The sequence below is a fragment of the Papaver somniferum genome, chromosome 10 (genome assembly GCF_003573695.1).
Source record: "Papaver somniferum cultivar HN1 chromosome 10, ASM357369v1, whole genome shotgun sequence".
NCBI classification, from domain to species: domain Eukaryota; kingdom Viridiplantae; phylum Streptophyta; class Magnoliopsida; order Ranunculales; family Papaveraceae; genus Papaver; species Papaver somniferum.
The window spans coordinates 154,180,904-154,191,041 of NC_039367.1; positions in this window are offsets into that span (position 1 = coordinate 154,180,904).

The following is a 10,138-nucleotide window of genomic DNA, read 5'->3' on the forward strand; positions in this document are numbered from 1 at the left end:
TGGCTCGGCTTCGGCTTCGCCTCGCCCGATGCATTTGTGATTTGGTGTTGCACGGCTTCGCCCCACCCGTCGCGATGCCTTTTTGATTAGGTGTGTCTCGGCTTCACCTCGTCCCGTAAAAATGTATTTTTGATTTGGTATGGCCAAGCTTCGCCCCGTCCCAATGAGTCCCCTTGTGGACACCTAAGCTTTACTGATGGTGGTCATCGGTAACCATTTATTCTTCCTTATGAAAAATCATCCAAGTGAATACTTTAGAGGCTACTCAATGTCCAACGATTTATGCCGAAATGTTCATACCATGGAAGAATGTCTCCTCAGCTACTATATGAGGAGCATCAAAATTTTCTTCCTCTTGTGATAGGACAAAGTATTTATAATGGTTTTTCTAGAGTTTGCAAGACACCAACGACCCATATTTTAAAACAGGGGGCAAACAAATTCCAGAAGGAATCAAAATCAAACTCATGTTGTTTTTACAATATGGTTATAAAATTTAAATTTGGTACCTATCCACTTACCCATCCTGTAACCCATTTTTATGACATTTCTCTGATTCATCTGTCTCCTTTACATACTTTTGTCTTGTATGTATAGACTGTTCTGCCAACAACAATGTAGGATCAGAATTTCGCAACGACAATATTTCAGCGAAATTATCAACAACACAATACAACAGCGTCGCAGAACAGTTTCAAGAAGAATATAATAAATGACGTCAGCTAAAATCACGATAAAGATGTGATAGTCCTGCGAAAATTAGAGAGCTTGCAAAATTAATATTTGTAAGGTTGCGAGAATGTCGCAGATCATACCCGAAAATAAAAGACAGATTAGCTGTCATCCACTATGTATTTCCCTATAAATAGTCGTTCAAGTTGTAAAGAAAGAAGAGAGATCTTTTTTGAGTAAGAAACAAGTAAATAGGAGAGAGAAAGTCTAGAGCAGAGGTGATTCTTGATTTCTTTATCTTTTTTTGTAATAACATTCAAATATTGATCAATAAAATTAAGAGTGTAAACCTAAAAATGAGCTGATTAATAATGAAATCATATGAGGGGTGTAGTGTAGGATTTCCTGCAACTACATAATGGCGCTAGAAACAGGGACTTTGAAGATTGTTGTTGAGAATATTCAAATCAAGAAAGTGATTAAATAAATCAGTGAACCAGTTAAAAGAAAGATGAATAGAATTAATGAAGATGAAAAAAGATTGGAGTCTAATATGATAACAAAAACGATGGTTAATGAATTCCATGAAAACATCAAAGGAAGAATACATAAACGAAATTTTGAAGGAAGGAAGGTTATGGTGGTAGAAAAGATATCACCCTTGAAAGATTGGGAAAAGAAAAAAATTACATTCATGGAGGCAGAAATACCAAAAGAAAATTTGAACCACACATCTCCATTGGATATCACAGTGCCTATTATGCGAAAAGAGAAGGAGACAACGACAAAATCCACAGGAGAATGGATACTGAACAGAACTTTAATCGATATTGGAAGTTCAGTGGATATAATATTTTATCACGCGTTCCGGGGAATGGGATTTAAAGATGAAGAAATGTCCAGTTCAACATATTTTGTTCACGGCTTTGGAAAATCCACAACAAAACCTAAAGGAGAGATCGTGGTACGAATTCCACTTGGAGAAATCGAAACACATGTAACGCTGTGCGTGGTGGATATGGAATCGCCATATAATATGTTATTAGGAAGACCATGGATACATGCGATAAAAGTTGTAGTATGAACGTTTCATCAATGTATTAAATTCCCCACACCAAATGGAATAGGTGAAATCAGAGGAGATGTTGACAATGCGAAATTATGTCATCAAATTGAAGTAAAGCATTATGAAGGACAAGCAAAAAAGAAACAATTTCGCAGAAAGTTGGCAAAGGAAGCAAAGAAAGAAGAAGAATTTAGAGTATATATGATAAGGGCAAAAGAAGGCAAAGGAATACCCAGCGAAATTTCGGAAGAAGGAGAAGGACCTGTGAAAACAATAAAAGAACCAACACCAATGGGAGAAGCTAAATACAGTTACACTGCCGCTGAACCAACAAAAGAAATAAATGTTGGGACTATAGAAGAACCTTTAATATTGAGAATTGGAACCAAAATGGATGTGGAAGAAGAATAAAGAACTGTTAACTTGTTGCGAGAATATAAAGATGTTTTCGCAGGAAGCATGGATGAGATACCGGGAATAAATCCATCATTTGCATGCCACAAGTTGGAGATTAACAAAAATGTGAGACCATTTAAACAGAGAATAAGAAAATTTGCAACAACTTACCATTCCCAAATAGAAGAAGAACTACAGAAAATGCTTGATGCAGGAATCATAAGAGAAGCTAAATACCCAGAATGGATAGCGAATATGGTCATTGTCCCAAAGAAAAACAAAGGAATCAGGATTTGCATAGATTTCACTGATTTAAACAAAGCTTGCCCCAAAGATAGTTTTCCGTAACCAGATATTCCTCAAATGGTGGAATCCGCAACCGGAAACGATAGAGTATCGTCTTTAGATGGGTACAAAGGGTATAACCAAATCCCTCTCGCTGAAGAAGATCAAGAACATACTGCTTTCTTTGTCCCTAAAGGTTTATATTGTTACACGAAAATGCCATTTGGTTTGCGAAATGCGGGAGCGACATACCAAAGGATGGTAGAGAAGGTATTCGCAAAATGTATACACAAAACATTAGAAGTATACGTGGATGACATGTTAGTAAAGAGTAAAGAAGCTAAAGACCATGTACAAGACCTGAGGGAGATTTTTGAACAAATGCGGCAATATAAGATTAAATTGAATCCTGAGAAGTGTACTATTGGAGTTGCATTGGGAAATTTTTTAGGCTACATTGTATCAAAGGAAGGAATACAGGTTGATCCAGAAAAAGTGCAAGCAGTTCGTGACATGCCAACACCAGCAACAATAAAATATGTACAGAAGTTGAATGGGCTTCTAGCTTCGCTGAGGAGATTCATTTCGCGATCATCAGACAAATGCAAATATTTTTTCGATATACTCAAGAAGGGTGCGAAATTTAAATGGACTGATGAATGTGAAAAAGCTTTTCAAGGGATCAAAGAACATATTATGAATACAACTATTTTACAAAAATCAGAATCAGGAGAAGAATTATTGATCCATCTTGCGACGACGTCGCATGCATTAAGTGCTGTGTTATTGCGAGTAGACGCAGGAGTGGAGAAACCCATTTATTACATTAGCAAAACTTTTAATACTGCCGAGAAGAATTACTCAAAGATTGAGAAGTTAATCTTAGCATTAGTTTATGCATTATTTAACCTCCGCATATACATTCAAGCGCACAAGATAAAGGTATTAACAAAAGTACCAATTGAATCAGTGATGAAGAATTCTAAAAGATCAGGAAGAGTGGAGAGATGGAATGCACAAGTAGGCCACTTTGATATTAAATATGAAATTTTGTCTTCACCAAAATCACAAGTTGTTGCAGATTTCTTGGCAGAATTTCCTTTAGAAGAAGATGAAGCAGTAGAAGAAATGATGGATGTAGAAGAAGAACATGGAGATCCAAAAGATTTATTAACAGAACCAAATAGATGGGAGATATTGGTAGATGGATCATCAAATGGAGTTGGAATTGTTTTAATTTCGCCAGAAGGAATAAAGATGGCTTTTTCATTCAGATTGGAATTTGTATCCACTAATAATGAAACAGAATATGAAGCTGTGATACATGCCTTAAAATTCACAATAGAAATGAAACTAGAAAATGCCAGGATCACTAGTGATTCGCAACTAGTTATTCGCCAAATAAAGGGAGAGTATACTATAAATGAACCATCCTTGAAGAAATACAAGAAGCTGGTTGAAGAATTGTCAGCGAAAATCCAAAAATAAAATGGAGGCACATTTCAAGAAAGGATAACAGACTCGCAGACTCTTTTGCTTTCATCTCAAGCATGATGACAGATCCAACTGCGAGATGCATAAAAATACAAACACTTCTGTCACCATCAATCATAAAGAACAAGAAGACGTGGATGTGATGATAATAGACAATGAAGAAGAAGAACAAATGAACAATATCGCAGACTGGAGAATGGAACTTCATGCATATTTGGCGAAAGGAGAAACACCAAGAAATAGATTGGAAACACACAAGTTAAAAAGCTGTGCAACGAATTATGAATTAAGAGATGGGTTGCTATACTTAAAATCCTTTAACGGACCATCACTCAGATGTTTGACACGAGAGGAAGGAGAAAAAGTGCTAAAAATGTTACATAGTGGGGATGCTGGCAATCATAGCGGAGGAAGATCTTTGGCACATAGAGCAAAAACGCAAGGTTATTACTGGCCATACATGCACGAAGATGAAAAACGAATATCAAGACGTTGCGAAGATTGTCAGCGGCATGGAAAGAAAATACATGCACCTAGAGCACCACTATCATCTTCAACCAGTGTGTGGCCTTTTGGAAAGTGGGGATTAGATATTGTGGTACCATTTTTACCAGGTTCTGGACAAAGAAGATATTTAATAGTTGCAACAGATTATTTCACAAAATGGACAGAAGTGAAGGCAGTACAGCATATTCGCGACAAAGATATCTTTACATTCATATTCGAAAATATCATTTGCAGATTCGGAATTCCTGTACAGTTGGTATCTGATAATGGGAAACAATTTGAAGGACATAATATAGAAATGCTACTTAATGCATTCAAGATAAAATGTGGAAAGTCTACTCCTTTGTATCCACAAGCTAATGGCAGGTAGAAGCAACAAACAAAACAATTGCAGATATATTAAAGAAGAAATTGGAAGGACATCACAGAGCATGGTGCGAACAAGTACATAATGAAGTATGGGCTTGTAATACAACTAGAAGAGAAGCTACTGGAATGTCACCTTTTTCTTTAACATACGGAGTTTAAGCGGTGTTACCAACAGAAGTTGTTATTCCGACAACAAAAGAGAAGCTTGGGAGAAAAATCTTAGTGCGGGCTTGATTTAAATAAACTTGATGAATTAGAAGAAAGAAGAGAAAAGCTTTACAACATATGGAGAATTATCAGCGAAGATTAGCCCGAGAATAATAAACGTGTCAAAATACGCGAATTTCAACCAGGAGATTTAGTTCTGCGAGAAACACCAATATATCAGCGAGAAAATGGTGGAAAATTAGCGAAAAAATGGGATGGACCTTACATCATTAAGGAGATAGTTGGAACAGAGCTTATAGATTAATGGATCCAGAAGGGAGATGTTGGTCATAGATTAGACAGACCATGGAACAGGTTGTACTTAAAAAGATATTATCCGTAAGAAGCTTTGAGAAGTTATGGATTCTGAAAGAATAATTGCAAGATTACTCATATCAAAACAAGATCATGATGTGCGAAATTTTCGCAGAGATAATCACAGAACAATGACATAAAAGAAAGGGGCGAACCTTTATGGCGTACACCCTAGTTCGCGAATAAAGCAAGAGGAAATGTAAGACCTAAAGTACGTCATATTAGGGGGTACCTGTTGCATGGCTCAGGGAAAGGCTACACCGCCACCGGAACCTGAGTCATGGAGATTTGGGGTCAATAAAGCCCATCCGGGAGAGGCACCTTGGATTCTCAGCTTAAGCATATGACTTGGGTTGGGCGACTAAGGTAATAAGGACTCTCCCAAGGAGTGCAGATCTGATCAAGGCGCCGAGGTACACGGTTGAGTCAAGAGTGCCAGGGACGTTTGAAGCGTACCTTGCCATTCTTGACAAGTCTTGGCTTATACTGCACTCGGCCCGAAGAAAACCCCACTTAGGGTGCAGTCTCGTAACCATAAGCCATAGGTAAAAGGGATAAGAGGCTGCGAAAACAACTGGTTGTTGTTAAGACTGGATGGGAGGAGCTAACCTTGTATGGTAGAAGTACGCCTCCTTGAAGGGGAACCAGGGGGAAGATAAGGGTGGCACCCTCCATTAGGGAGTTGATAAGTGTCTTAAGACGCAAATGTCATGAGGCTTTCTATTCGCAAGAATATTAAGGCTTGTCATATTTGTGCAACAATCCTGAAGAGGCAATAATACAAAAGAAAAAGATAAGAAGAGATCAATGGTTTTTCGCATGAAAAGTGCGAAGACGTCCTGCGATTTCGTCGCAAGACGACAATGTCATGGGGCTTTATTTTCGCAAGAATATTTAGGCCTGCCATATTGTCGCAACATTCCTGAAGAGGCCATAATACAAAAGAAAAAGTTAAGGAAAGATCAATGACATGAAAGTGCAAGGACGTCCTGCGATTTTGTCGCAATGAAAAGAGGTGGCATAATAAGACCTTTAATTAGGAAGGAAAAATAAGACCACATGATAAAACAAAATATTTATAAGTATTCGTAACAAATTATTTTTTGCAAGAAAGATAATGAGAGGCAAGTATGGGAATCAATACACAAGAAACATTATCTTTCTCGTCAACAAAATATTAAAAGGAAAAGTTGATTCCAAAGTTGGTTGAAAAGTGTAACTCGCAGAAGTGATAAAAATAAGACAGTTCAAGAAGACAAAGCTAGATAAAAATCTCAAGCTTCAGTATTAATTTCAGTAACAGGAGATAACATAAATTCTTCGCCAATATTCTCATTATCGTCAGCAATTACTTCTTCAGGAGAAATTTCTTTCTCATTTTGATTAACACCAGCAGATGCTTCTTTAGAAGGAATTTCTTCTTCATCTTCCAAGAAATTATCCTCTGCACCGCTTTGGTAATCATAATCACTATCAGCAGGGCGAGGAAATTCATCATCATCTACTTCTAAAGGTTCAATTGATGTAGGAGGAAGAGATTTGGACAATAAAATGTCATTTACAAGGACTTCAGCCCGGAGATGAACTTGACGAAGAAGTGCTCTCTGATGATTCCTATCTTGAATATCCTTAAAATAAGCAAGATAATCAAGTCTTCTTTCTGCTCGGTTGCGGGAACCAGTTAGGGTAGAGACGAGCAATGCATTTTCTTTGCGAATCTTGGCATATTTAGCCTCCAAAACAGAAATAGAAGAATGAAGATTGTTCTCAGACTCTACGAAAGATAGAATACAAAATTTCATTAAGATGAAGAATTCAGAAAGATATGACAAAGAAAAGATAATTAAGGCAGTCAAACTATTATGACTACCTTCCTTTTGCGAAATAAGGTGTTGAATCAAGGACAGACAACTATTCTCCCAACGGTCCATTGCGTCATCAAATTTATCTCTAACTAAACCTCTAAGTCGAGATTGAAGATTTTTCTCTTTAGAAATAAGAAAGGCATTTTTCTTTGCAAGAGAAGAATTAGATTCTTCTAATTTGGAATATTGTTCTGTAAGCTGATTCTCCTTTACACTTAAAGCTATTCTACCTTGAATGAGTGTATCTCTTTCAGCGATAGATGACTTTGTTACTTCTTTAAGTTCATTTCTCAAAGAGCGAAGAGATTTCTCTTGGTCATCATATACTTTTTGAAGAATACTAAGTTGTTGCGAAGATATCGCCATCTTGTTTAAATAAGTTCGCTTCTCCTGAGATAAGGTTTTTTTCTCATCTGATAAATTTTTCATCCCTAAATTAGCTTTAGTTAAAGAATAAAAAAGGAGAGATACTTCATTACTTAATAAATCTTGTCTTTGAACTAATTGGGTATTTTCATTGGTAAGATTATTTATATGATCAAGAGAATATGAATAGAGGTTATCTAATTGGTTATATTGATCCATCAAAATTTCTTTATCAACACGAGCTTCTTCAACAGCAGATTCAAATTGATATCTCCCCATTATTCGTTTCTGGTTTAAAGCTTAACATGCGAAAGAGGGATTTCAAGGATAATTAAATATGGGAAGGATAACACCATTAAAAAGGCAAATTAAATACACATATAAGAAAATCATACCTCTCAATTCATCATTCTTCTTGAGAATATTGTCACGATCTAGCAAAACATTCTGAAGCTTTTGATTTTCGAGACGAAGAGCATTACATTCTTTTTCCAAAGCTGTCTGCGAAACAGCTCTGTCAGAACCTAAATGCTTGCTCAGAATTTCACAAACATTAGATTTGATAGGATCAATAGAAGACTTCTTGACATCATCCAGGACTTCAGATAAAACTTTGAAGGAAATATCTATCCCTTCCACGGTTTCTTTCGAAAGAGGAAGAGACTTAGGTAGATAACTGGTAGTGATAGAAGGTTGAGAAACATTCTCAATGGGAAGAGAAGAGGTTTCATTCACAGAAGGATCAACAAGGGGGGTTTCAATCATTGAAAGATCAGTTGAAGAAATGAAGTCTGAGGAAGCTTTTTCGCGAATTGGAGATAAAGGTTTATCTTGCGAAGATGTCGCAGGAGATTTAGAAGAGATGAATAAGTGAAAGGGAACCGAAGTTGGAACAACTTTAAGGTGGCGAGATTTCTTGAGAGGTTTATTGACATCTTTATCACCCTATGAATTATAATCCAGATAAGAAATAGAGGAAACAATATTGTTATTAGAAAAGGATAGTGTTTCTTACTACCTTCTCATTCACAGACTTTCTTTTATGTGCAACAACTTTATGCTGCGATTTGGGAATGTTAGGGTTCTGAACTGTAAATCTAGTGTTGGAGGCGCTTTTGCTGAAATAACAAGAGTATGGGAATCACATAAACAACATAAAATAAGGCAATAAACAAGATCAATTTCAACAAAACCCATAAAGAAAAAAAAAGAAAACTAACCTTGATGAACCCATGGAAAACAATAGCAGGGAGATTGTTTTGAAGAAAATTACGAACGATGAAGATCTGCAGAAGAAATAGTGTAAAGATGAAGAAGAACTTAAAAAGATTGAAGAAGAAAGAAGAAAATTTGCAATAATGGAGTTTGCAGAAGAACGATGAAGTTGCAGAGAAAATAAAAAGAAAGAAAAAGAGAGTGAGAAGGAATATATATAGAGGGAATTTCTCCTCGAGAAAGTAAACACGATTAATACGGAAAGATATAAGCGGTTAAAAAGCAACGGTTATAAAAGACGTGTCAAGAAATAGATGGAAGAAAGAATACGTCTGATAAATGCAGAATATGAAGAGGAGAACAGCTGCGGCATTTCTCACATCATTCTCTACTTCGCAGAAAAGATATGAGAAGAGGCAAGCTGTAGGATCAGAATTTCGCAACGATAATATTTCAACGAAATTATCAACAACACGACACAATAGCGTCGCAGAACAGTTTCAAGAAGAATATAGTAAATGACGTCAGCTAAGATCACGATAAAAATGTGATAGTCCTGCAAAAATTAGAGAGCTTGTGAAATTAATATTTGTAAGGTTGCAAGAATGTCGCAGATCATACCCGAAAATAAAGGACAGATTAGCTGTCATCCGCTATGTATTTCCCTATAAATAGTCGTTCAAGTTGTACAAAAAGAAGAGAGATCTTTTTTGAGTAAGAAACAAGTAAATAGGAGAGAGAAAGTCTAGACCAGAGATGATTCTTGATATCCTTATCTTTTCTTGTAAGAACATTCAAAGATTGATCAATAAAATTAAGAGTGTAAACCTAAAAATGAATTGATTAATAATAAAATCATACGAGGGGTGTAGTGTAGGATTTCCTGCAACTACAAACAAAAGATGAACTTGCGTACCAAACAATAAGAATTACGATCCACCTCGCATAATGGAGCGCTTTAGTGACAATCACAAAATAAACAATACACCAATGATAAGAACACAATACGTTATTTGATGAGTTGCCTCAAGGAAGTAAAACTTTCCCGGTTTTGATAAATAGGCATAGCAAGTTATAGCACTATAATGAATATACAATGGGAAAAAAATATTCAGCATAAATATTCATATACATGTTACCTTCACTAAGAGAGAAAAAATGGTCGACCGGGAATTTAGCTCCTACGGCAATGACGCCGGAAGAATAAAATCATCCTCTTTAACAATGCATCAGACCAATGAGTGTATACCTATAACATTGGTTTGCATCTGGAACAATATTTAGCTTTAGAAGTTCTGATTAATGTGCATAGCAAGTTATAGCACTACATTATCTACACAAATGGGGAAAAAATGTATTCGGCACAAACATTTACATATGC